Here is a 26,174-nt window from a genome sequence, read left to right as displayed (position 1 = left end):
TCATCGTCACTGAAGGAAAGACTCAGATCTTTTCACCCAAGAGACAACTGGAGCACACTTCACACGAGGGCTGCAGGTTAAGAAGTATTGTGTTTCTCTTTGATATCTCTATCAAACGGTACGTGAACTGTGCCCAGGGAGAGAAAATCTAGCTCACTGTATGATTACAATGTAGAGAAGGGGCCATAGAGAATGTAAATTGACTGACATACCTTGGTCTGGTTGTTCAGGGGACAGGCTTTAGCATGATCATCGCAGCTACACATCCCTCCAACTGTCTTTGAGTAGTAATACTGGAAATACAAACAAAAAAGAAACAAGTTGAGAAAAATGGAGATCACTGGCATTAATATTTCTATCATATACTGGCTACTTCTACAAAGCTACAGCACAGTCTAGTTTATTCAAAGACACTCATTGGTATTCTGTGTTTATTTCTGAGGGAGTGAGAGATAATTTTATCCACAATTTCATAATTTATGTCCCTTTGGTATGACTAAATTGAACAGTATTTTGTAAATGATAAATTCCTAGCTCAATATAAGCCCTGCAATCTGTCCGGTAATTATGTGTCACACAAGAGCTCACTGGGTGACTGATTGTGTAGGCCAAAGTCAACACATGATGAGGTGGATGTTGCTCAGTAAGGAACAGATTTCTTAATTATAGCCATTTTTAATTAAGACCCATCTGTCTGGTGAGCGCAATGTAATCAACATGCCGCCATAGCCATTTCACCAATGGTGCTGGGTAGAAAGGAATAAACTAGCGGCTCACAGATGGAATACATGATTCTATATGAAAGTGATCGTGATGTGCGGTCATCAACACGTTGCTTCGTTCTTATTGGGTCGACATTGCGGGGATCGTTTAAGGCCAGGGTCATGAGGTTGGCGTTGAGGGTTCTGATTCGCTGGAACTGTAGGCGGATGTAGCGTGCAGAGGTGAAGTTCAGTAAGGTCGGGGAGTGGTCATCGGCACTCGGCCTTCCATTGATCAGAGAGGTGTGGATCTATGCCCCAGCTGCAAATTGTGAGAGACAAAGCACCGAATGGTATGGATTCTTAGTAAGTTATACAGGAAAAGGGAGCTCTTTAGTGACCTCTATTCAAATTTTCCTACACATATTTAACAAATACTGAATTCAATCTCTACTCAGCAAATCCATAAAACAGCCCCATAACAACATTTACAGCACTCGATTGCTGTGGTAAGAATAAAATACATTATTAATGGACCTAGTAAGAAAAAAAGTGATTGGCTTGCAGCTATGAAGGGTTAACCGTGTCTGGTTGCTAATTAAGGCTGTGTGGTTAGCTTGGTTGTTTTTGAAGAAGTCGGAGAGAGTGACATTTCAATATAAGATCTGCGATGCTTTGACACCCGCCTACGACTCATTAGGATTTCGCTGTGATCACGCTTTACGCTTTCTGTCACTATCTAAAAGGAGCAGGATGACAGGAGCTCCTGATTGTCTGAGCAGACCTGGGGGTGGGGGTGGGGGTGGGGTGGGGTTGGGGTGGGGTGTGTGTGTGTGGGGGGGGGGGGGGGGGTACTGACTGTACTGCTTCATTACTGTCAGTGGGAGCAGACTGTGCGATCAGTTCTCACAATTAAAAGGAGTTGCTCCGATACACAGCTGATCAAGGCAATGTTGCTGTTTGCATAGTGAGCGTGTGTTGATGTGTGTATATTTATTTGTGTGAGGTAGGCTTTCTTTATCCAAATCCTCAATGAAAACAAATATGGAAACCAGCACACCAGGAAATAAAATGTGTCATGTGCCTAGACTGTATGCCTAACTTGTAAACAAGATGTATAATGTTAAGGCAGCTGTATTGATCACAACTTAAATCACTAAATGTACATTTCATTGTGAGAAGCTGGTGAGTGACTTCAAAGCTGACTGATGTAATTTAATTAAACCACCACAGCACTTAAATACTAATGTAGCTGGCAATCAAATGTTAGCAGCAAATGGCTTCCATACATGTCTATTGAAGCAAGTGAATAAATGTGCTGGTGGTCTTATTTCATGTGGGCCATGGTTGAATCTAATATATTACAGTTAAATGGAATCAACGTTTTATGTTGTGCATTTGAATTGAAATTGGATTGCAATTTGAAGTGCTCAACAAATATAATCATATCTACTTTAAAAATGAGTCCCTGTAGCTCCCGAGTGGCTCAGCGGTCTAAGGCATTGCATATAGAGGCGTCACTACAGACCCTTGTTCGATTCCGGGATGTATCACAACCGATCTTGATTGGGAGTCCCATAGGGCAGCCCAGCGTCATCCGGGTTAGGATTTGGCCGGGATATGTTGTCATTGTGAATAAGAATTTGTTCTTAACTGACTTGCCTAGTTAAATAAAAGTAGCTGTTACGCCACTGCTGACCCCTATGCCCTTTCAGTGATGCTATATGCTGACCCTTGACCCCTCCATTCTCCAGGGGTTGGAGTAGAAAGAAGTGCAGATAACCTCATCGTCGCGGGTGTAAGATGGCGGTTCGGTGCGGGGCAGAATGTTGAATCGGTTAAGGCACTTGGTGTCTGTGATGGCGTAGTACTGCCAGGGGGGTAAAGGTCACCCCGTCCGGAGAACGCCCCAGCGCCCAGTTACCTGGCCTGGGGGAGTTGGCAGCCTTCAGGATCAAATATGCTATCTGGTACACCTTAGAGGGAAGTAGAATTCAGATATAACTCAGAAGCTTAGCTTATAAAAGTAATTGAATCTTGAAAGTCCATCCATTTGTTATGTTTTCTTTTTTTTGTAAATATTTATATCTTATTTTAAATATATAAATATATCATTATTGTTTATTATTTTCTTTTGAAAGTCCTTCCTTTGTGTCCTGTGAATGTGTTGACCCCGAGATTCATATGAGAAGTTTCATATTCAGGTTAATTAAGAAAACACATCTGCTCGTTCAATACGACACTGACACATTCACAATAGACAAGTGTAAGTCAGTTTAGTCGTGTTTGATAGGAAAACCAGACACTGAAATAAACAATCCTGTCAGGGAGCATGGTCAAGATTATCCTTATGAGGTCTCCACTCCTGTACAGTATTCTCTACAATATGGAGTCCTTCCTTTGACGTTTCCAATGGAACAACTTATGTACATGCTTTATCTCCGTTCTGGTACATTCAGAGACAGCCAAAGCTGATCTGCCCTCAGGTACTCCACCACTGAATAGCTGAAAAGACTAGATCTTGGAAATAAAAGACTGGATGATGGGAATACGTACAGTACTGTACCCTCGAAGGACATATGAATTTCATCAAGCAGTAAATGACAGCTCCTCAAGAAAAACAGGAAGCACAGGGGAAAGGTGACATTCCACCTAAATGTTTCCTTTTTTTACCTTTATTTTACTAGGCAAGTCAGTTAAGAACAAATTCTTATTTTCAATGACGGCCTAGGAACAGTGGGTTAACTGCCTGTTCAGGGGCAGAACGACAGATTTGTACCTTGTCAGCTCAAGGATTTGAACTTGCAACCTTCTGGTTACTAGTCCAATGCTCTAACCACTAGGCTACCCTGCCGCCCTTGTCCCCCAACGACGCAGAAAAATAAACGATTTTGGCCGATTTGGGAGATATTTGTTTGTTTGCACATATTCTTTGTTTTGATAAAAAATGAAGTCAGAGGAGGTTTGCTGTTCCTAAAAGTCGCTATAAAGAATCTGAATGTAGAGCATACATGACAAGGGAATACCAGTAGTGTGTAATGTAAAGTAGAAGTAAAACTTCCAGAGGTCCATGGTGTGGGTTTGTTCTGTGTGCCCAAAGGTGCAAAGAATAATCCCTACAATACATAGCTAACACCTGAGTTGTATTTCAAACTAAGTCCAGAGCCACTCACTGACAAAACACCTCCATGTCTACAAATAGCATGCCAAGTATCTGTCATGTAGAGTATGTGATTAGTTAGCTGTCATATATAATATAATTCAAACATGACCTCTGTGCTCACGTCCTGTGTATGAATGACACATCTTTTCTCTGACTTAGACATACAGCATGATCGAAGGATGTCCATGTGGATTTCATATTTTTTATTTGGGTCTTTTCATATTATCAGACACAAAAACATACCAAAATGTTCCATAATATTTATGCTCCTGATCAGATCTCCATCGGAGAGTCTGCGCTAAAGCCTTTGGAACATCAACTAATAACTGATTGGACCACGTCAGTCAAACTGGGCAAAAATACAGGGCATAATGACTACAATTCCCAGTCTAATCGAAAAGTGGCCCAGACGCCAAGACACACGCGCGCGCGCACACACACACACACACACACACACACACACACACACACGCCTCCAACAGTGTCTGTCATTATTCAGATTTCCACTCCAGCATGGGCTCCTGGATAACGAGGGGGAAATGAGAGTGCTGATGTCACGGGCGATAACGATACGTTCACACACATCACCAACAGCGCCAACAGCACAGACTCATTTACCGCAGGAGATGACAGCAAGCACAGTGACTGGCCGCCGGGGAAATGTGCCTGAATGGAGCACAAATAGGATTACATTTTACAGGACACTGATGGCGAAAACACTTTGCATACAGGGCCATGGACAAAGCTAGCCCAACCATGAGGGAGGGAGTGACAGATTTTAATAGGGAGTTGTTCCTTGCCCCTGTACTTCTGCTTGCTTGCCCTTTTGGGCTCTTGGCCGGGTTACTGTAAAGACCTTTGTGACAAATGTTGTTGTAAAAAGGGCCATAAAGGCAAAACACAAAATGGATGTTGGGTGTTTACGGTTGGCATCAGAGGATATCAATTAAATTATTCTCAATCAATATCTACTGCATGCAACTACTGATTAATCCATATTCATGGTGAAATAGCAATAGTAGAACCTTGGTATATAACCCTCATTATAAACTGGGTGGTTCGAGCCCTGAATGCTGATTGGCTAAATGCTGTGGTATATCAGACCATATACCATGGGTATGAAAAAAACATTTATATTTACTGTGTAAATCTAATTATGTTGGTAACCAGTTTATAATAGTGTTACAACTTCTAACAGTGGTGAGTGGAGGAGTCAAGCAGAGAGCAGGTAATTCAGTACGTGGATATTTTATTCCATAGACTGTGGAGCCACGACATGCAAAACACCAGGGCGCATGAAACAACCCGTCCCAAAATACAACGGACTAAAACTGTCTGGAAAAATACTGATAACACTCATACACTAGATAACAGAAAACAAGCCCGCACAAATACCCAGCGGCCTTAAATAGCCTACAAACAAACACTAACTCAAAACAGGTGTACCCAATTAAACCCAATAAACAGAAACAAATGGAAAGGGAATCGATGGCAGCTAATAGGCCTGCGACGACGACCGCCGAGCGCCGCCCGAAAAGGAAGAGGCACCATCTTCGGCGAGATTCGTGACAAATAGCAATAAGACACCTTGAGGGTTTGTGGTACAATATATGGTCAATATACCATGACTAATGGCTGTATCCAGGTACTCTGCGTTGCGTTGTGACCTTAGCCATGGTATACTGGCCATATAAGAAGTAGGCCTATTATCTCTGCAATTGTTTAGTCTTCATGTCATATGGGACATTACATAACTGTTTTACTTAAATCTAATCTCCTTTAAACTCCATAATCTGCAAAACAGTTTGAGCCGGGACAATGTGTATAGTTAAAGTGATTCCATCACCGCTGTGAAAGGCCGGACAGAGATGAGCAAGGCAAAATTAGCATTGCAAAATTGCTACCTCGACACTTCTTGTGTCAGATTTCAATCGTTAACTAAACATGGGCAGGTATGATTTATGGAAGCTTGATGCCCTCAGTGAGACTCTCTCTGTCTGCATAATTACCACTCAGATACAGTATTTGGGTAAATTCCACGTTTATTTCAGTTGAAGTCGGACGTTTACATACACTTATGTTGGAGTCATTGAAACTCGTTTTTCAACCACTCCACACATTTCTTGTTAACAATAGTTTTGGTAAGTTGGTTAGGACATCTACTTTGTGCATGGCACAAGTCATTTTTCCAACAATTGTTTACAGACAGATTATTTCACTTATAATTCACTGTATCACAATTCCAGTGGGTCTGAAGTTTACATACACTAGGTTGACTGTGCCTTTAAACAGCTTGAAAAATTCCAGAAAATGATGTCATGGCTTTAGAAGCTTCTGATAGGCTAATTGACGTAATTTGAGTCAATTGGGGGTGTACCTGTGGATGTATTTCAAGGCCTACCTTCAAACTCAGTACCTCTTAGCTTGATATCACGGGAAATCAAAAGAAATTGTAGACCTCCACAAGTCTGGTTCATCCTTGGGAGCAGTTTCCAAATGTCTGAAGGTACCACGTTCATCTGTACAAACAATAGTACACAAGTATAAACATCAAAGGACAACGCAGCCGTCATAACGCTCAGGATGGAGACACGTTCTGTCTCCTAGAAATGAACATACTTTAGTGTGAAGAGTGCAAATCAATCCCACGAGTCCTATATCGACATAACCTGAAAGGCCGCTCAGCAAGGAAGAAGCCACTGCTCCAAAACCGCCATAAAAAGCCAGACTACGGTTTGCAACTGCACATGGGGACAAAGATTGTAATTCTTGGAGAAATGTCCTCTGGTCTGATGAAGCAAAAATAGAACTGTTTGGCCATAATGACCATCGTTATGTTTGGAGGAAAAGAGGAGGCTTGCAAGCCGAAGGACACCATCCCAACACCATCCCAACCGTGAAGCACGGGGGTGGCAACTTCATGTTGTAGGGGTGCTTTGCTGCTGGAGGGACTGGTGCACTTCACAAAATAGATGGCATCATGAGGTATGAAAATTGTGATTATATTGAAGCAAAATCTCAAAACATTTATCAGGAAGTTAAAGCTTGCTCGCAAATGAGTCTTCCAAATGGACAATGACCCCAAGCATACTTCCAAAGTTGTGGCAAAATGGCTTAAGGACAACAAAGGCAAGGTATTGGAGTGGCCATCACAAAGCCCTGACCTCAATCCCATAGAAAATTTGTGGGCAGAACTGAAAACAGCGTGTGCGAGCAAGGAGGTCTACAAACCTGACTCAGTTATACCAGCTCTGTCATTAGGAATGTGCCAAAATTCACCCAACTTATTGTGGGAAGCTTGTGGAAGGGTACCCGAAACGTTTGAACCCAAGTTAAACAATTGAAAGGTAATGCTACCAAATACTAATTGAATGCATGTCAACTTCTGACCCACTGGGAATGTGATGAAAGAAATAAAAGCTGAAATAAATCATTCTCTCTACTATTATTCTGACATTTCACATTCTTAAAATAAAGTAGTGATCCTAACTGACCTAAAACAGGGAATTTTTACTAGGATTAAATGTCAGGAATTGTGAAATACTGAGTTTAAATGTATTTGTGTAAGGGTTTTCCTCCTCTTCGTCTGAAGAGGAGGTGTAGCACGGACGGACCAAAACGCAGCGTGTAAGGGTTTTCCTCCTCTTCGTCTGAAGAGTAGCAGGGATCGGACCAAAACACAGTGTGGTATGTGTCCATATCGTTTTTAATAACAAAAACATTGAACACTACTAAATACAAAAACAATAAACGAATACGTGAAATGACAAAACCGAAACAGTACCGTGTGGTGAAAAACACAGACACGGAAACAAACACCCACAAACAAACAGTGAAACCCAGGCTACCTAAGTATGATTCTCAATCAGAGACAACTAACGACACCTGCCTCTGATTGAGCCTGCCTGCCTCTGACCATACTAAGTCGAAACATAGACATTTCTAAATCATAGAAAGACAAACAGACTCCCCACCCCAACTGACGCCCTGACCATACTAAATAATGACAAAACAAAGGAAATAAAGGTCAGAACGTGACCCCCGCCCCAAAGGTGCGGACTCCGGCCGCAAAACCTGAACCTATAGCGGAGGGTCTGGGTGGACGTCTGTCCGCGGTGGCGGCTCTGGCGCGGGATGTGGACCCCACTTCACCACAGTCTTTCTCCACCTCATTGTCCGCCTCCGTGGCCTCCTAACCACGGCGACCCTCGCCGCCGACCTCGGACTGGGGACCCTAGAAATGGGTCCCGAGTGGACGTGAAATACCGGCAGTGCCGGACAGGCGGGAGACTCCGGCAGCGCCGGGTGAAAGACGACTCCGGCAGCTCCGGAGTGAAGGGCGATTCTGGCATCGCCGGCGTGTCATGCAGCTCTGGCAGCTCCTGGCTGACTTACGGCTCTGGCAGCTCCTGGCTGACTGGCGGCTCTGGCAGCTCCTGGCTGACTGGCGGCTCTGGCAGCTCCTGGCTGACTGGCGGCTCCAAGCTGACTGGCGGCTCTGGCGGCTCATGACAGACTGCCGGCTCTGGCGGCTCATGACAGACTGGTGGCTTTGGCGGCTCATGACAGACTGGCGGATCTGGCGGCTCATGACAGACTGGCGGATCTGGCGGCTCATGACAGACTGCCGGCTCTGGCGGCTCAGGACAGACGGGAGACTCTAGCGGCTCTGGACAGACGGGAGACTCTAGCGGCTCTGGACAGACGGGAGACTCTAGCGGCTCTGGACAGAAGGGAGACTCTAGCGGCTCTGGACAGAAGGGAGACTCTAGCAGCTCTGGACAGACGGGAGACTCTAGCAGCTCTGGACAGACGGGAGACTCTAGCAGCTCTGGACAGACGGGAGACTCTAGCAGCTCTGGACAGACAGGAGACTCTAGCAGCTCTGGACAGACGGGAGCACCTGTAGGGAGGGACAGAGAGACAGCCTGGTGCGTGAGGCTGCCACAGGACCCACCAGGCTGGGGAGACCTCCAGGAGGCTTGGTGTTAGGAGGAGGCACCTGAAGGACTGGGCTGTGGGGGAGCACTGGAGCTCTGGTGCGCAGCCTTGGCACCACTCCCCGAGGCTGGATAAATACTCTAGCCTGGACCCTCCAGAGTGCAGGCACAGATTGAACCGGGCTGTGGGTAAGCACTGGAGATATAGTGCCTACTACGTGCACCTCTCCCTTAGGCTCCACTCCCACATTTGCCCAGCATGAGCGGAGCGCAGGCATAGGACGCACTGCACCCTCCCAACGCCCCGGAGACACAGCACGCAGATACAGGATACCCTGGACCGAAACGGCGTACCGGCGACCAGACACGCGGAGCAGGCACCATACTTCCTGGCTGGATGCCCACACTCGCATGACACTTTCGGGGGGCTGCCCTATAGCGCACCGGGCTATGGGCACATACTGGCGACACCGTGCGCTTAACCGCATAACACGGTGCCTGACCAGTAATGCGCTGCTTATAATAAACACGAGGAGTGAGCTCAGGTCTGCTACCTGGCTTAGCCACACTCCTCCTCGTGTGCTCCCCCCCCAAAAAATTGGGGGGGCTGCCTCTCGTACCTGTCGCGCTGCCGTGCTGCCTCCTCATATCGCCGCCACTCAGCTTTCGCTGCCTCCAGCTCTGCTTTGGGGCGGCGATATTCCCCAGCCTGTGCCCAGGGTCCTTCTCCGTTCAAAATCTCCTCCCAAGTCCAGGAGTCTTGTGATGCTGGCCGCTGCTGCTGCTTCTGTCTGTTACCACGCCGCTTGGTCCTTGGTTGGTGGGTGTTTCTGTAAGGGTTTTCCTCCTCTTCGTCTGAAGAGTAGCAGGGATCGGACCAAAACACAGTGTGGTATGTGTCCATATCGTTTTTAATAACAAAAACACTGAACACTACGAAATACAAAAACAATAAATGAATACGTGAAATGACAAAACCGAAACAGTACCGTGTGGTGAAAAACACAGACACGGAAACAAACACCCACAAACAAACAGTGAAACGTAGGCTACCTAAGTATGATTCTCAATCAGAGACAACTAACGACACCTGCCTCTGATTGAGAACCATACTAGGCCGAAACATAGAAATCCCAAAATCATAGAAAAACAAACATAGACTGCCCACCCCAATTCACACCCTGACCATACTAAATAACGACAAAACAAAGGAAATAACGGTCAGAATGTGACAATTTGGCTAAGGTGTATGTCAACTTCTGACTTCAACTGGATGTGCATTAAATTAAATTACGTACTTTTCTCTACTGTTCATATTCTAGTTGCTATGTTACGCATTCCGTCTTTGGTTGCTTACTCCTGGTAGAATAACCAGAGATTTTTTCCACATAATCTGATCCCTTTCATCCATCTCTATTTTTTTTATTCCAGGGTCCCAACTTTGTTTCATTGTATATTATTGTATATTATATTTAATTCAACAGTGTAAGTGACACTTTCATTAATTCCGGAGTGACCCTGCTCTCGTCTCCTGTGTAACATGACAGGTTGATGAAGGAGACATGTTTGCATGTCTATTTCCTGGAAGGGAAAGAGACAGACACAGACAGGGACCCTTCCCCTGCGTCTACTGAGAGCCACACTCTGACCCTAAGCATAATAACTCAGCCAGAGACAAACTCCCATGAATCACCAGCCGTGGAGGCGCTGGGAGCGGGGCCACGTCTTCACGCTCACCCCTGATCATATCAGAGGCCTTGGGAGGAAGGCTGAGTTACCATACCCAGTACCAAACTAATCACAATCTAGCCTCAGGATCCCCCTCCTTTTGTTCCTCTCTCTCTCTTGCTCTCTCACACGCAAGCATACACACACACACATGAATAGACGCACATGCACACACACACACACACACACACACACACACACACACACACACACACACACACACACACACACACACACACACACACACACACACACACACACACACACACACACACACACTACCAGCCCTTAAACCCAGAAGTCACAGAGATCCAGCTGCTGTATTGTATTCAGAGAGTCTCCATTGGTTTGAATAATTTCCTGTTGTAGGTCAATAGTAGAGGAGTCATTACAGAGACATCATGCTGATATGAGGAAGTGCAGTCTCTTACGGAATACATATGCTTAAAGGGTACACAAGGAAGAAATCAGCAGTCCAGACACCCTCTCAAGTGTGTCAATTGAAATAATGATGGGCATAAACACAACTACCTTCATGCTATGTTTCCGCTAGTTATCATCTCAAACTGTTCTAAGGAGGGCTGCACTCTTAGCCTAAATCCCATTTTCACTGCAACTGAGATATTGTGTTGAGCAAGAGTGCAACGAAGTGGGCGGTTTGCTGGTAAGAAAAACATAGCAATTTTAGAAAGTGATCGCTGTAGTGTCAGTGTCCAAGAAAATATTTGTATGAAACTTTTCATTTATTTTTCATGTCAAGTAATTGACAGAGGGAATATGGAAACACAACTAATGTTGGTGTGATTCAGTGGTACTGTTCCTCTCCTGAGAGAGCTTGAAATCCATAACTGTTTTTTCAGATAGAGTTACACAGCCATGGGGTTACACACAGTTCAACTACAACAACCCTCTTCCCAGCCACTTGTGCATCTCATATGATGAGTTACACATAATATCTCATAGCATTTCAAAGTCTACAGCCAGCATCTTTACAAACACTCTATCCAAACCGGACTAAACAAACGTGTGATTATGTATCACATAAGGCTGCCAAGTCAATTAAGCTACACTGTGGACCTGGTCTGGGAACTTGGCTGACAAGTGGCTTTACAGTTTCAATAGGATTTACAGTGAGCCTGGTCCCAGATCTGTTTGTGCCATCTTGCCAACTCCTATGGTTATTGTCATGCCAGACAACGACCAGAGGAGTTAGCTGTACAGCACTAACATATCTGGGCCTACCTGTTGTAAATCCAGAGTGATAGTGACGTAATGGTAGTCCATGCCGTTCTTAATGCTGGGGCTCTGCCATCATCTGTTAGTCCCATCGATGGCATATTCAATCGGGTGGTGCTCTAGGAATAACAATGAGATGAAACAAAGCATTATAATTAAGGAGACAGTGTTTGAAGATAGGAGCAATGAGTTAGCGTGTGACTTGTCACTTAAGAGCTGCTGGATATCAGATGATTGAACACTCTCAATCATAGGCTACTTATTTCTGACATTTCAGTGCTAGTTAGAAACCATGGAAACTGTAAGGAGCCTGCTAATGAGGAAACGTTGCTTATGGAGCATTAAATGATTAAAGTTGCCCTCTTGATTACGCAGTTTAATAGTTTGTCTACCATTTATGAGATAAATCATTCATTTAATGCATTTCCAATTGATTCACAATAAGGAGTACGAATCTGCTTATAACATGGTCATGTTCAGGGTGATTCTTACATGGCTAATTACTCACCAGGCATGCAGTTGTAAGATGTGGATGAGGAAAATATGGACTCAAACATTGTCTCTCCCTAATGACGTACTAATATGGTGGGAATGTATAGTATTTCATATCAGGAGTGCCCACAATGACAAGCTAAATGTAAATTAACAAAAATGTCCTTTCAGTCAGACCTGAAATTACCAGAAAAATGAAAGTCTCATTATAGAACGATGAGACAAGATAAATGATGACAAGTCCATTTCTTCTCTTTTCTTCCAGACAGGAAGCCCTCTTCGCCAATAATTATTGTCTAAAAGCATTTACAGAGCAATGACCTTTCTGAAAGACTTGTGTAATTACTGAACAAGGTCTGTCTGTCTGTCTGTCTATCTGGTCCGTCAGTCTTTCTGATATCTGTGCTGCCTGCTCCCTGGACTCTAACCTACACTGCTTAGTTGGTTCATGGAGGCTTGAGATGCGTCCCAAATGACCCCTTATTCCCTACATAGTGCTCTACATTTGACCAGAGCCCTATGGGTCCTGTTCAAAAGTAGTGCACTATAAAAAGAATAGGGAGATATTTGGGACACAGTCCAACCCTATTTGGGACACAACCAAAGATGTAGAGTTGAAGTCGGAAGTGTACAGTACATACACCTTAGCCAAATACATTTAAACTCTGTTTTTCACAATTCCTGACATTTAATCCAAGTAACAATTCCCTGTTTTAGGTCAGTTAGGATTACCACTTTATTTTAAGAATGTGAAATGTCAGAATAATAGTAGAGAGAATGATTTATTTCAGCTTCTATTTCTTTCATCACATTCCCAGTGGGTCAGAAGTTTACATACACTCAATTAGTATTTGGTAGCATTGCCTTTCATTTGTTTAACTTGGGTCAAACATTTCAGGCAGCCTTCCACAAGCTTCCCACAATAAGTTGGGTGAATTTTATCCCATTCCTCCTGACAGAGCTGGTGTAACTGAGTCAGGTTTGTAGGCCTCCTTACTCGCACATGCTTTTTCCAGTTCTGCCCACAAATTTTCTATGGGATTGAGGTCAGGGCTTTGTGATCACTCCAATACCTTGCCTTTGTTGTCCTTAAGCCATTTTGCCACAACTTTGGAAGCATGCTTGGGGGTCATTGTCCATTTGGAAGACCCATTTGCGACCAAGCTTTAACTTCCTGACTGATGTCTTGAGATGTTGCTTCAATATATCCACATAATTTTCCTACCTCATGATGCCATCTATTTTGTGAAGTGCACCAGTCCCTCCTGCAGCAAAGCACCCCCACAACATGATGCTGCCACCCCTGTTCTTCACAGTCTAGGAGTAGTGGGTGTGGAGTCAGGCGCAGAGAGCAGAGGGTTTAGCACAACCGTATTTATTCCGGTGACAGAAAAGGTCACACCAAAACACCAGGCTCATACAATGACCGGCCCCAAAACAGGACCCAAACATCCATAAAACGAACATAGAAACAAGCCCGCACAAAAGCAGGCAGGCATAACCTGCTGAAACAGCCCTAACAAAAACCAAAACCCAAACAAGAAACAGGTGTAACCAATAAGACAAAATCAACAGAAAAGGAAAAGGGGATCGTGGCAGCTAGTAGACCGGTGACGACGACCGCCGAGCTCCGCCCGAACAGGAAAAGGAGCCACCTTCGGTGGGAGTCGTGACAGTTCTTCGGCTTGCAAGCCTCCCTCTTTTTCCTCCAAACATAACGATGGCCATTATGGCCAAACAGTTTTGTTTCATCAGACCAGAGGACATTTCTCCAATAAGTATGATCTTTGTCCCCATGTGTAATTGCAAACCGTAGTCTGGCTATTTTTTATGGTGGTTTTGGAGCAGTGGCTTCTTCCTTGCTGAGCGGCCTTTCAGGTTATGTCGATATAGGACTCGTTTTACTGTGGCTATAGATACTTTTGTACCTGTTTCCTCCAGCATCTTCACAAGGTCCTTTGCTGTTGCTCTGGGATTGATTTGCACTTTTCGCACTAAAGTACGTTCATTTCTAGGAGATAGAACGTGTCTCCATTCTGAGCGGTATGACAGCTGCGTTGTCCTATGGTGTTTATACTTGTGTACTATTGTTTGTACAGATGAACGTGGTACCTTTAGACGTTTGGAAATTGCTCCCAAGGATGAACCAGACTTGTGAAGGTCTACAATTTATTTCGATTTCCCATGATATCAAGCTAAGAGGCACTGAGTTTGAAGGTAGGCCTTGAAATAGATCCACAGGTACACCTCCAATTGACTCAAATTATGTAAATTAGCCTATCAGAAGCTTCTAAAGCCATGACATAATTTTCTGGAATTTTCCAAGCTGTTTAAAGGCATAGTCAACTTAGTGTATGCAAACTTCTGACCCACTGGAATTGTGATACAGTGAATTATAAGTGAAATAATCTGTCCAAATTGTTGGAATAATTACTTGTGTCATGCACAAAGTAGATGTCCTAACCGACTTGCCAAAACTATAGTTTGTTCAGAAGAAATGTGTGGAGTGGTTGAAAAACAAGTTTTAATGACTCCAACATAAGTGTATGTAAACATCCGAATTCAACTGTATTGAGGATACTTGTTTCTTGAAAAAATGTATTATATTTTAGGATATATTTGCAAAGTTTATCTGCACCAGTTCATCTGACTGATTTTCTCCATCAGATAGTAATTACAACTCACAGCCTAAGTCAAAAGTGGCTGTGAGAAGATGTTGCATGGCTCCTCTCTGTGTACACACAGCACACTGTTGTGATTTACACAGTAAGATGTGTCCTCAGTTAGTTGGTGAGATATGCTCACCAACGCAGGCTGTGCTTACAGAACCACAAGTCAGAGCTCTTCAAAAGTCCCCCCTCAGCAATCTCAGGCCACTTATATTTCATAGGCTGAGCCCATTGATTTTGGAATAGATAAATGATGATCGCAGTGATGCGCTTTGATGAGGGCAATGTGCAAATTGATTCTCTAAATCTTTGCTGAACGTGGTTGTATACAGTATTCCACACTCTTAATCCTACTGTACAGTATGAATAAAGCTGATACAGTACAAAGTGGAGTTGTACTGTATGCAGTAGGTACAGTATAATAGTGATAGTTACCAAATGGTCTCTCACTGTTGTTGTTGGAGATGAGGCACTGCGTGTTCCTGACTTGCTGTCCAGGGACGTGCTCCACTAGTTTGCTGTACATCTCTGATCTGTCTCTCCACAGGTTGTTGTGGATCTCCACCATTGGAGGCCAGGTTCAGTACAGCTGGGAACAGACCTGAGGGAAGAGGATTGGGAAAAATTATCTACTTAATAATATTACACTGTACATACAGTAGCTATATCTATCTGTAACATTGACAATTCAATACTATCAGAGCCATATTGTAAATCTAGCTGTTATAAAGACAATACAAGGCTATCTGACCAATTTCATGAACATTTTGAGGCTTCCTTCACTGCCGTTGTTGTAACATAAATGGAGTCCTATGGTGAATAGGCACCAGTGGGTTAGTGCTATCCAGAATCCTTGGGACATCCATACCACAAACCCTAACCTTAACCCTTACCCTAACCTTAACCCTTACCTAACCCTAACCTTAAGCATTTACATTTCCACGTCAAATGGGGAGTTGTATGAGTTGGACATCCCAAAGATACCGGACAGCAAGGACCCAGGCCAGTGTGACAGGTCTGACTCAGAGTTCACCGAGAGGGAAATGAGACTCAGCCAGTATGAGAATACATAGTAGAGCCCCGGTCCATCAGGTTTATACCCACAGTCTCCCCTAGCTCATGGTACTGTAGAGGGAGGGAGTGAGGGACAGCATCCTTCATACATACAGAACTGTTGATGTCAAGCATTGGCAGAAATACGACCCCAACGGGAGAGATTTCCAATCTGGCAATGGTAGGAATAGCTGCGACATCATGTCACAATCAAGGCCGGTGTTTGATGCATCTCTGCCACTCCATAAAAATAAAAAAACAGACATAAACCGCCACAACGGTTTCAGCTTTCAAATTAAAATACAGTATGGGGCCGTTAGTTCAGAGGAGTTTCAATGGGAACGTAGATGAAACATATCCAAGGGGGAGTGGATAAAAGGGAGCCGTACTTGGTTCTGAGAGAGCGAGAGCGAGAGGAGGAGCGAGAGCAAGAGAGAGAGAGAGCGAGAGCGAGAGCAAGAGAGAGAGAGAGAGCGAGAGGAAGAGAGAGAGAGAGAGCGAGAGCGAGAGGAGGAGCGAGAGCAAGAGAGAGAGAGAGCGAGAGCAAGAGAGAGAGAGCGAGAGAAAGAGAGAGAGAGAGCAAGAGCGAGAGCGAGAGGAAGAGCGAGAGAGAGAGCGAGAGGAGGAGCGAGAGCATGAGAGAGAGAGAGAGCGAGAGGAGGAGCGAGAGCAAGAGAGAGAGAGAGAGCGAGAGCAAGAGAGAGAGAGCGAGAGCAAGAGAGAGAGAGAGAGCAAGAGCGAGAGCGAGAGGAAGAGCGAGAGAGAGAGCGAGAGCGAGAGCGAGAGGAGGAGCGAGAGCATGAGAGAGAGAGAGCGAGAGAGAGATTCATGTTGTCCCCTATTCTGTTATGCATCTGTATGGAAAGCGAACACTGACTGAGTCTATATCAAAGACTGGGCCCATTGCTCCAAAATGGCTCCCAGCTGTTCCTCCAGATGTCCAGGCCAAATGAACTGTGAAGAACATCTGATATCCAAGTCAAGCTGCAGAAAATAAAGTTTTACGGATGCCTATGAGGAAGTCTATGACGCGAGTAACGCTGACATTCACCATCCGATGAAGGTCTAGGTCTAATAAGACTGGCCTTACTGTTATAGGTCAGATTATAAGGTAGTATGGTACCGTACAACCTCCAAAAAACACACCGTATCCCATGACTTCTTGAACTGGAAGCAATATCTGGTTAATGTCCATCTGCATCTTTATACTGTGAGTTTTCTCCTCACTCACCAAGCCAATAACCCAGCCTGTTTAATAAACAGTGTCTAGCTCCATTTGCAGAACCACATTCAACACAGCAGGGACTATTTGCTGTTAATTAGAGTGGAGCAGTAGTCTAAAAGCATAGGAGTGAATATCAGTAAAGAAGCAAGGCATTTGACTAGGATTAAAGAGACATGAACTCATTGCTTTCATGAGGCTGATACTTACATGGGGACCTTAGAAGATACAACAGAGCTCTGAATATGGAAGGTTAAGACAGACCCCCCCTACATTCTGTTTTATTTTTCTTTGCTCTGTACTGGGGTCAAGATTTCAAATTCACATAAGAGGCACAGAGGGAGGAACAATCAAGGAATAAGAAAGTACTATCATCAGCTATTATCATACTTTACATTATTGCTGGATAATGACCCATCTTTAGAAACCCCAAAATGAGTGTTACGAAAATGTCTATGTAAGGCTAAGGACCTCATACTGGTATTGCACTGGCCTTTTTAACTGACACAAGGTGTATTTGAGGCATAAATGTTCAGACAGTTGTGTCCCAAATACAGATGTTGGATCTCAATTTGATCACTCTTTTGTTGCTGAGAATTTTCTTGCAAACGTGTAGTATTATATCTCAGAGTTTTAAAAAGGCTTATAAAGATTGCAATTTACATTTAGAAATTTCAGACTGGGGTTACCTTAACAAAAAATGTATCAACCCCTACAAAAATGTCCATTAATTATAATCCACATAATAATTCACATTTCCTGTTGCTGCAGGAATATTTTCCTGCTGTAGCAAACTAGCTCAAATTAAGATCCTACATCTGTACTGCTTCTCTATTTATTTCTAATATTGCTAAGCTACAGGGATATCTGCTGCTGCTATTGTATACACATATTTTATTGAATAAGGAGGGGGTGGGTTTTGACTGTGGGCCTGTGTTTGGTATGTGAAGTATGGATGACAAGGCTGAGTTCATTCTTTCTCTCCGTGCTTTCTCCAGCCTCCAATCAATACTACTGTGGATGCTGCTCCCATTCATATTATGCTTCTGCTGATTGTTCATTCAAGTTGATAAAACTAATTCATGCCAACTCCACAGCCAGGGTTGTCTGCAGTCATGCTCCAGATTCTTAGAAAGAGATGGATCTTTCTCTCCTATCAGCTAACAGTTATCCCAGTGTGGTTCCTTTCCCTGCATTCAAAATGAATGTCTGTCTGGCCTACATGTTCAAAACGCTGACAGCCCCAATGTCAAAAATAAACAAGCATACAGCACTATCGGTGTATTTGAAAGATTCCAGTTTGTTCTGAAACATCTGCTTCACATTTAGAATACTCAGTTGATATATGCAACATTACTTGCTTATAATGCCTCATAAACATAGTTAATGTCATCCAGTCATTTCATCCAGTATACAAGGAAAATACACAGTATATAACAACATATAAGCTTAGGCCTGTAGGCTACTTTGGGACTCCTGCTCTCCAAGATAGTGAGTAGTTGAAACTCATGGAACAGTGATGAAGGCCCTGCTCTGACATATGCCAGCAGACAGTTTAGTTGTCCTTGAGATCTGTGTTCACATTAGAGACTTTAATCCTGATGCTTAATGTGTCTGGTCAAAGAAAATAGACAGAGTGCATCTTAAAGAGGTCACGCAGCAGCCCATTGAATGATACAGCAACATTTATTTTTCATCTTGCCTGTATTCATCATCATGGCAGGGTGCACCTTTAGACTCTACATTATATCTGCTCAATGCCAAAGCCCAGCGTCGTGGCATTCAATCACTCCTCTAGGTGGGTCACCTGTCCAGCCCTGCAACAGCTAGTCTCAAACGGGTGTGTGTGTGTGTGTGTGTGTGTGTGTGTGTGTGTGTGTGCTCTCCAACATGCATCAGTCTCACATTGCACGCATACTGCAGGAGATCGATACAGGCCTGACACCAGGACAGCATCACCACGACAGCCCCAAAGATGGATACATATTCTCAAATAGGAATCCAACTTAAACAGCCATCCATAACATGAAATACAAATTTGGCCATGAATGGTGATGGCTTGCAAAGCCCACTGTGACATATGGATTAATACAACTCAAAGAGCCTACCGGTAAGTAACCTTGTTGTTTTGTTGAAACTATTGTTAAAAAAACATTCCATTAGCTATTGTTTATCCCTTTCTTCTTTTTTAAGGGCTGGAAGTGTATTCACGTCCCACATGCAGTGATGAGGGATTGAGCGCCACCAGACAATTATGGAACAGTTAAGACCTCTGTAATGCAATCTTAAGAGGCAGGAGAGGGGGTTAGAGCCCCCACCACTGAATAGCAGGCTTTAATGAAACAACATACCGTTTCCCTAGTAACTACATCTGTGGACATGCACGAAGAAATGAATGACTTCCTTAATAGAGGATAATGATACTTGTAATTTGCAATTTTTTTCATTTTAGCAATCAGTAATTCATTAGCGTCTTAAAAAGCTGGGTTCAGACAGAGACGTCAAGAGTGGGAGAGAAAATATGAGGCGGACAGTCAGACAGACAGGAAGCCTGACAGAGCGTGATGTTATACTGTAGAAGCCACTTCCACATGTCCTGAAGTGTTCTAGGATTACACTGAAAGCACAGATCCTATCTGTTCCTAGACTATCAACGAGCAGAAAACACATTGTATTCTTCTTCATCATCATCTAAACGATTGTTATTTCAGCATAGAGTAGCTGTAATAGCCTAAACAAAATTCAGTTCACAAGACATTCTATGATTTGAATTGCTGGTTGATTCTAAAAATGAATCAAATTCATTATTTTCTTTTTAAAGACAACATTAATCCAACATGGTATCAATGAAGGTGAGACGCCTGAACCGTGAGTGACATCTGAGGTCCTTTCAAATGCTTGCTGCACTTCAAGAAGAATATCCACTCATGGTGCATTCAATCAATGTTTGATTCACTGCCTTGAACAATGCGCTGTCACAGGATCTAAGATTCATCATAGTCAAAGTTGCATCAAAACACAACATAAACATCAATCACAGGCCAGTCAAATAAACCCACTCTTCTTCTAGGAATACAAATAGGAAAGGACAGAGCACTCAGAGATGTCTTTATAGAACAGCTGTTTAACTGTTTTAGAATAATGTATCTCTCTCTAAATGGAGTCATTGTAATCACGAGCAAAGCAGAATGTTGTGTTTGCAGATGTAGGATTTTAATTTGATCACCCTGTTGCAGGAGAACTTTGCTGAAAGTTTGTTATTCTTAAGTTTGTTATTTGCACTTTGAAATTTCAGACTTGATTTTTCCTTACAACCTCCACAAAAATGTAAATTAATTATAATCCACATTTCCTGTTGCTGCAAACTGGCTCAATTTAAGGTACTGCATCTATAACCACTCATTAGCTACATTCCTTTACAGGTGTTGTGTAGGTGGGACTGGTTAGAGCATTTTTTCACAAAATGTCCTCATCCTCCAATAAAAAGTTTAATTTTCCTATCTTTATGCAGGCAAAAATGTGCTGTCTAGCAACATTTTCAAGTTCACATCAGACCATAAATGGATCATTACTAATTATTTCAAATAAAATACATGTTGTATGGAAGTGTGAGTGTTTATGTCCATAATACATATAAACCCAGATCAAATGTTTTGCTGATGAGGTTCACAAGCTAACCTCAGACTTATAAACACGAAAGCAACTGGTTTAGACCTTAATCCAGGAGAAAACATCCAGTCCAAGCAGGTCAAGACTGTTTATGAGACTGCAAAAGACCCTCAGGGCAGACAAACGGACAACACACACACACATCCATAGCACTTGTGCACTTGCTCACACATGCAAGCACACACAAACATCTCAGTATGATCCCAATGTACAGTATTGGAGAGGGTACAACTGGGAAGCTCCATATGAGTTGTTTCAGGGGGTTCTCGTGGTCATTACTTTTAATCCGCTCTTTCACTAACTGAAACATAATTCTCTTCAATTACACACTGGCATTTTATTTCATTTGATATCAAATAAAGAGGAGCAGTCAACCTGTAACATTGCCGTCATTTGTCAATATGAAAAGTCATTTCACTTGACATTGACGGAAGCACAGAGTCATTTCCGTTAAATTGGCACTGCTCAAATGCCACGAGAAAAAAAAACATTCAGGTTATTCAGCAACATCTAGAGGTGTGCTCAGAGCTGAAAAATAAAGATTTCCTTTAAATCAAACCATACCAAAAAGATCACAAAGGATTTGTCGGAACCAAGTGCATACCACACAGCTAAATATACGTATATATTTGAAATTCATGCCATTTCAAAGATTTTAATATGGATCTTATGACAGAGCTTACGCTCAGCTCTCAAATGCTCAAATGTTCCCCCTCCTACGGACCTGAAACAAAATGGCAAGATCCTGGTGGAAGATTAAGACTAGTCTTATAATACAGTCAGTCTTATTTTATACAAAGTGACAGGCATTTTTTTACAAATAAAATCCTCTTGAATTAGATAAAAACAGATATTTCAAGGAAATCAACAAAATTATTTGATATGATCTCATAACGGTGCCGATGTGACGTTCCACCTACTATGATTCTATTGCAACTGCCATAAGGCGCTACATCACTGACAGAGAGATCTCTCTCCAGACTCCCATGCTACATCAAATACCTCTTATGTATCATACAAACACATACAAACACTATCTGTGACAATAGTTATTCTCTTAGACATCGTGTCTGAAACTGATCCTGTCTGAAAAGTCATAAGCAAGGGCCCGGTGACAATCCAAACAACGCAAACATTTTCCCAGTCCCCCCTACTCCCGATCGCCCCTCAAGACTCGGACCCACTGGAATGTCCTCTGACAGATGTGTATTTTCCCAACAGCCCTGAGACAACACTACCCACAGTCCTTGTCAGTAACACCACAATCCTAAAATCCTCTGAATGCCTTATCTCCCTCACCCACGAGTATTGGACAATACTAAAACAGGTAGGTCACCCACGTCCCTCCCTCCATCCCTCCTCTTGGTACCTTGCCCTAGCTGCTCCTCTCCTCTCCATCCCTGTCCCCTCCAAAGTAAGTGGTCACTGTGATTTAGCGTGGTGCAGCCCAGTCACCGGTAAATCTCCCGTGAAGCAGCCTGATGTGTCTGGCTGTAGGATTCCCGGGGTGATTTAGCATGGTAACCATCCCAGTTTCATTTGGACTGAAGCACTTGCTCATGACCAGCCCAGCCAAGGCCAAATCAAACACATGCCAATGCTCCTTACATGTTTATAAAAGGGAATAATTCTCCCTTTGCTGATTTACAATGTAACAAACACATAGATATAATCCAAACATCTTCATTCATTCCAATGGATGTTAGTTTTTTAGTTTTTTTATTCATTTTAAATGAGATGGATCATACTTACATACAAATGCTAATGGCATATGTTATAATACATGAAAAATAACAAATAGGCACACGTTTTCATTCCCAACCAAATTTCTACACTACAGTAGCCCTACATGCCAAATGAGAAAGATTGTGTAGAAATTCCTAGGCCACTCAACCTGCAGTCTCTGCTGCTCTGTTCTGGAGAGCTTGTTTCCCACTGCAGTTTGGTGCATTTTCCTGATGGAAATTAACAATATGCTGTAAACTGCAATAAAGTGCTGGTTTAACTGCAAGTGGAGATGCTGCGAGTCACAATTCACATATTTCATTTGACAGTTTTTGCAAATTTGGATTGGTTTCTGCCCATAAAATGTTTTAGTTCATAAAAGCGACCAGACAGCCTTTATGGCAAGTTCTTCTCATTAAACAAGAAAATTAAGGAAAATATTAAAATAGAACATATCCTCTCTCTAAATACCATTTAGTTTAAAGCGTTGAACACTGAAGTTAAATGACTGACTCCTAGCTACTTGACTGTATTGCTTCCAGAGCAGTGTGAATGGAGCTGCAGCAGCTCGATGGCCCAGCCTTGTGCTCCGATGCTTTGAGGTGGAGGGTTCGGGCCCTTGGATGGAACACCTGCCAAAGTACACTTAAGTGAGGATGATCCCCACCCCACCTCCAGCTCTTGCCCAGTGAAAGTCCAGATGTCTAAACAGGAAACAGAATGTGTAGGAATGTGCCTTAGCTCCTCGCCCCTGGTTAGGCCATAGATAATAATGCCAAATTCCCAGACACATACATTATATATATATATATACAGTGGGGCAAAAAAGTATTTAGTCAGCCACCTATTGTGCAAGTTCTCCCACTTAAAAAGATGATAGGTCTGTAATTTTCATCATAGGTACACTTCAACTATGACAGACAAAATGAGAAAAAAAATCCAGAAAATCACATTGTAGGATTTTTAATGAATTGATTTGCAAATAATGGTGGAAACTAAGTATTTGGTCTCACAGACCTGTAACTTCTTCTTTAAGAGGCTCCTCTATCCTCCACTCGTTACCTGTATTAATGGCACCTGAACTTGTTATCAGTATAAAAGACACCTGTCCACAACCTCAAACAGTCACACTCCAAACTCCACTATGGCCAAGACCAAAGAGCTGTCAAAGGACACCAGAAACAAAATTGGAGACCTGCACCAGGCTGGGAAGACTGAATCTGCAATAGGTAAGCAGCTTGGTTTGAAGAAATCAACTGTGGGAGCAATTAGTAGGAAATGGAAGACATACAAGACCACTGATAATCTCCCTCGATCTGGGGCTCCACGCAAGATCTCACCCCGTGGGGTCAAAATTATCACAAGAATGGTGAGCAAAAATCCCAGAACCACACGGGGGGACCTAGTGAATGACCTGCAGAGAGCTGGGACCAAAGTAACAAAGCCTACCATCAGTAACACTACACCGCCAGGGACTCAAATCCTGCAGTGCCAGACGTGTCCCCCTGCTTAAGCCAGTACATGTCCAGGCCCATCTGAAGTTTGCTAGAGAGCATTTGGATGATCCAGAAGAAGATTGGGAGAATGTCATATGGTCAGATGAAACAAAAATATAACTTTTTGGTAAAAACTCAACTCGTCGTGTTTGGAGGACAAAGAATGCTGAGTTGCATCCAAAGAACACCATACCTACTGTGAAGCATGGGGGTGGAAACATCATGCTTTGAGGATGTTTTTCTGCAAAGGGACCAGGATGACTGAAACTCTGTCCTCTTCCACCCTAACTTTGTGAGAGTGTGAGAGTGTGAGATGTATATATATATATATATATATATATATATATATATATATATATATATATATTCAGAAACTTGATATATATATATATATATATATATATATATATATATATATATATATATATATATATATTCAGAAACTTGAACACTTGCCTCCTGAACAAAACAACATGCTTAAAGGCATCTGCCTGAACCTGCCGACAGTACACGAAAACCGCTAGCAAACTTATCGAAACGACTCAGCTCTTTCCTGATTTGATCATCCGTAATAATCAGGAGGCAAGTGTTCAAGTTTCTGAATATATATATATATACATCTCACACTCTCACACTCTCACAAAGTTAGGGTGGAAAAGGACATAGTTTTAGTTTCCTGGGGATTGGAAGGTGTGGTGTGCGCGATGGCTTCTCAGACTAGCGTGGAGGAGATGTTGTCATTACGGCATGGATTCAGGTGTGTCCCTGAGAATGGAGTTAAGGTGGAGGAGGTTCTACTGGATAGACTCATTGCTAGTGGGATATTTGTAAGGGGTGTGTTGGTGCCAATTGCTCTTCTTTCCATTTGACCAGGATGGTAGTCGCAAATTTGCCTCTATTACGGATGATCAAATCAGGAAAGAGCTGAGTTGTTTTGATAAGTTTGCTAGCGGTTTTCGTGTACTGTCGGCAGGTTCAGGCAGATGCCTTTAAGCATGTTGTTTCATTCAGGAGGCAAGTGTTGAAGTTTCTGAATAACAATGAGCAACAGCTAAATTTGCATTTTAAAGTGATACATGGGTAGGGGCTCTAAGCAGGTTTTACCAGCACATATAGTCTACTATGTTTTGAGTGTGGGACTTTGGGGCATAAGAGCTTTGCGTGCAGACATAAAGGCCATAGACAAGGTGAGGGTACAAGCGCCAGTGGGGGAAATTGAGGTCAACGTGCAGGGGGCAATGAGACGCAGGCAACAGAGGCTTGGCCTAGTCATGCCAGGGAGGGCGGTGTAGATGAGGCTGGGCCTAGTCAGGCTAGAGATGGTGGGGTTGCTAAGGCTGGGCCTAGTCAGGCTAGAGATGGTGGTGTGGATGAGACTGGGCCTAGTCAGGCTACAGATGGGGGTGTAGATGAGGCTGGGCCTAGTCAGGTTATGGGTGGTGGTGTAGATGAGGCTGGGCCTAGTCAGGCTAGAGATGGTAGTGTAGATGAGGCTGGGCCTAGTCAGGCTACAGATGGGGGTGTAGATGAGGCTGGGCCTAGTCAGGTTATGGAGGGTGGTGTAGATGAGGCTGGGTCTAGTCAGGTTATGCTAGTTGATGAGGAGAGTATAGTGGGGAAGTGTAAGAGACTAGGGGGGAGAAGGAGGGTGTCAAGCGGAAAAGGAAAAAGGGGAAGAAGAAAGAAGTTGGGAGGGGAGAGGCTGGTGTGGTCAAAGGCACCAAGGAACCTTTGCCTGGTGCTGGGGGGGAGGTCCTGACCAGAGAGGAAGGGCAGGTGGTCAGGATGGGAGATGGAGATGAGGAGGGGGAAAGTGAGGCTGAGGAAGATGATGAGGACGAGGCCTTTTTTCAGACTCCTCCTCAATGTGTCCGGAGCTGACAGCCAGTCAAGCAGAGGGGTCAAAGTATACGTTGAGGGAACTGACAAGTTCCTGAATGAGACCAAAGGGGGAAAAAAGTTAATCTTGAGGCTTTTTATTCTCATCTGAGAAAGTTTGTAAGATCAGTGCAACATGCAATGAAAAATGAGGGGCATGGAAGACCTCTCACCCAGGAAACGGTTTAGGTTGAGGAAGTGG

General features: G+C 43.4%; 1 pseudogene across 1 annotated transcript in view; it reads right to left on the bottom strand.

The window, feature by feature from the left end:
• LOC110529202 (laminin subunit alpha-2-like) overlaps positions 1-26,174 on the bottom strand; it is a 167,588-nt pseudogene that overhangs the window by 135,456 nt on the left and 5,958 nt on the right. The window contains exons 3-7 of the transcript XR_016482752.1: positions 15,365-15,530; positions 11,775-11,887; positions 2,434-2,677; positions 830-1,012; positions 205-293 (exon numbers count right to left, since the gene is read on the bottom strand). The product of XR_016482752.1 is annotated as a laminin subunit alpha-2-like (transcript). The remainder of the gene's footprint in view (positions 1-204; positions 294-829; positions 1,013-2,433; positions 2,678-11,774; positions 11,888-15,364; positions 15,531-26,174) is intronic.

The sequence above is a fragment of the Oncorhynchus mykiss genome, chromosome 8 (assembly GCF_057628025.1).
Source record: "Oncorhynchus mykiss isolate SJ-2025 chromosome 8, ASM5762802v1, whole genome shotgun sequence".
In the NCBI taxonomy this organism is placed as follows: Eukaryota; Metazoa; Chordata; class Actinopteri; order Salmoniformes; family Salmonidae; genus Oncorhynchus; species Oncorhynchus mykiss.
The sequence above is the reverse complement of the archived record's forward strand: the minus strand, read 5'-3'. Positions and strand labels throughout refer to the sequence as shown.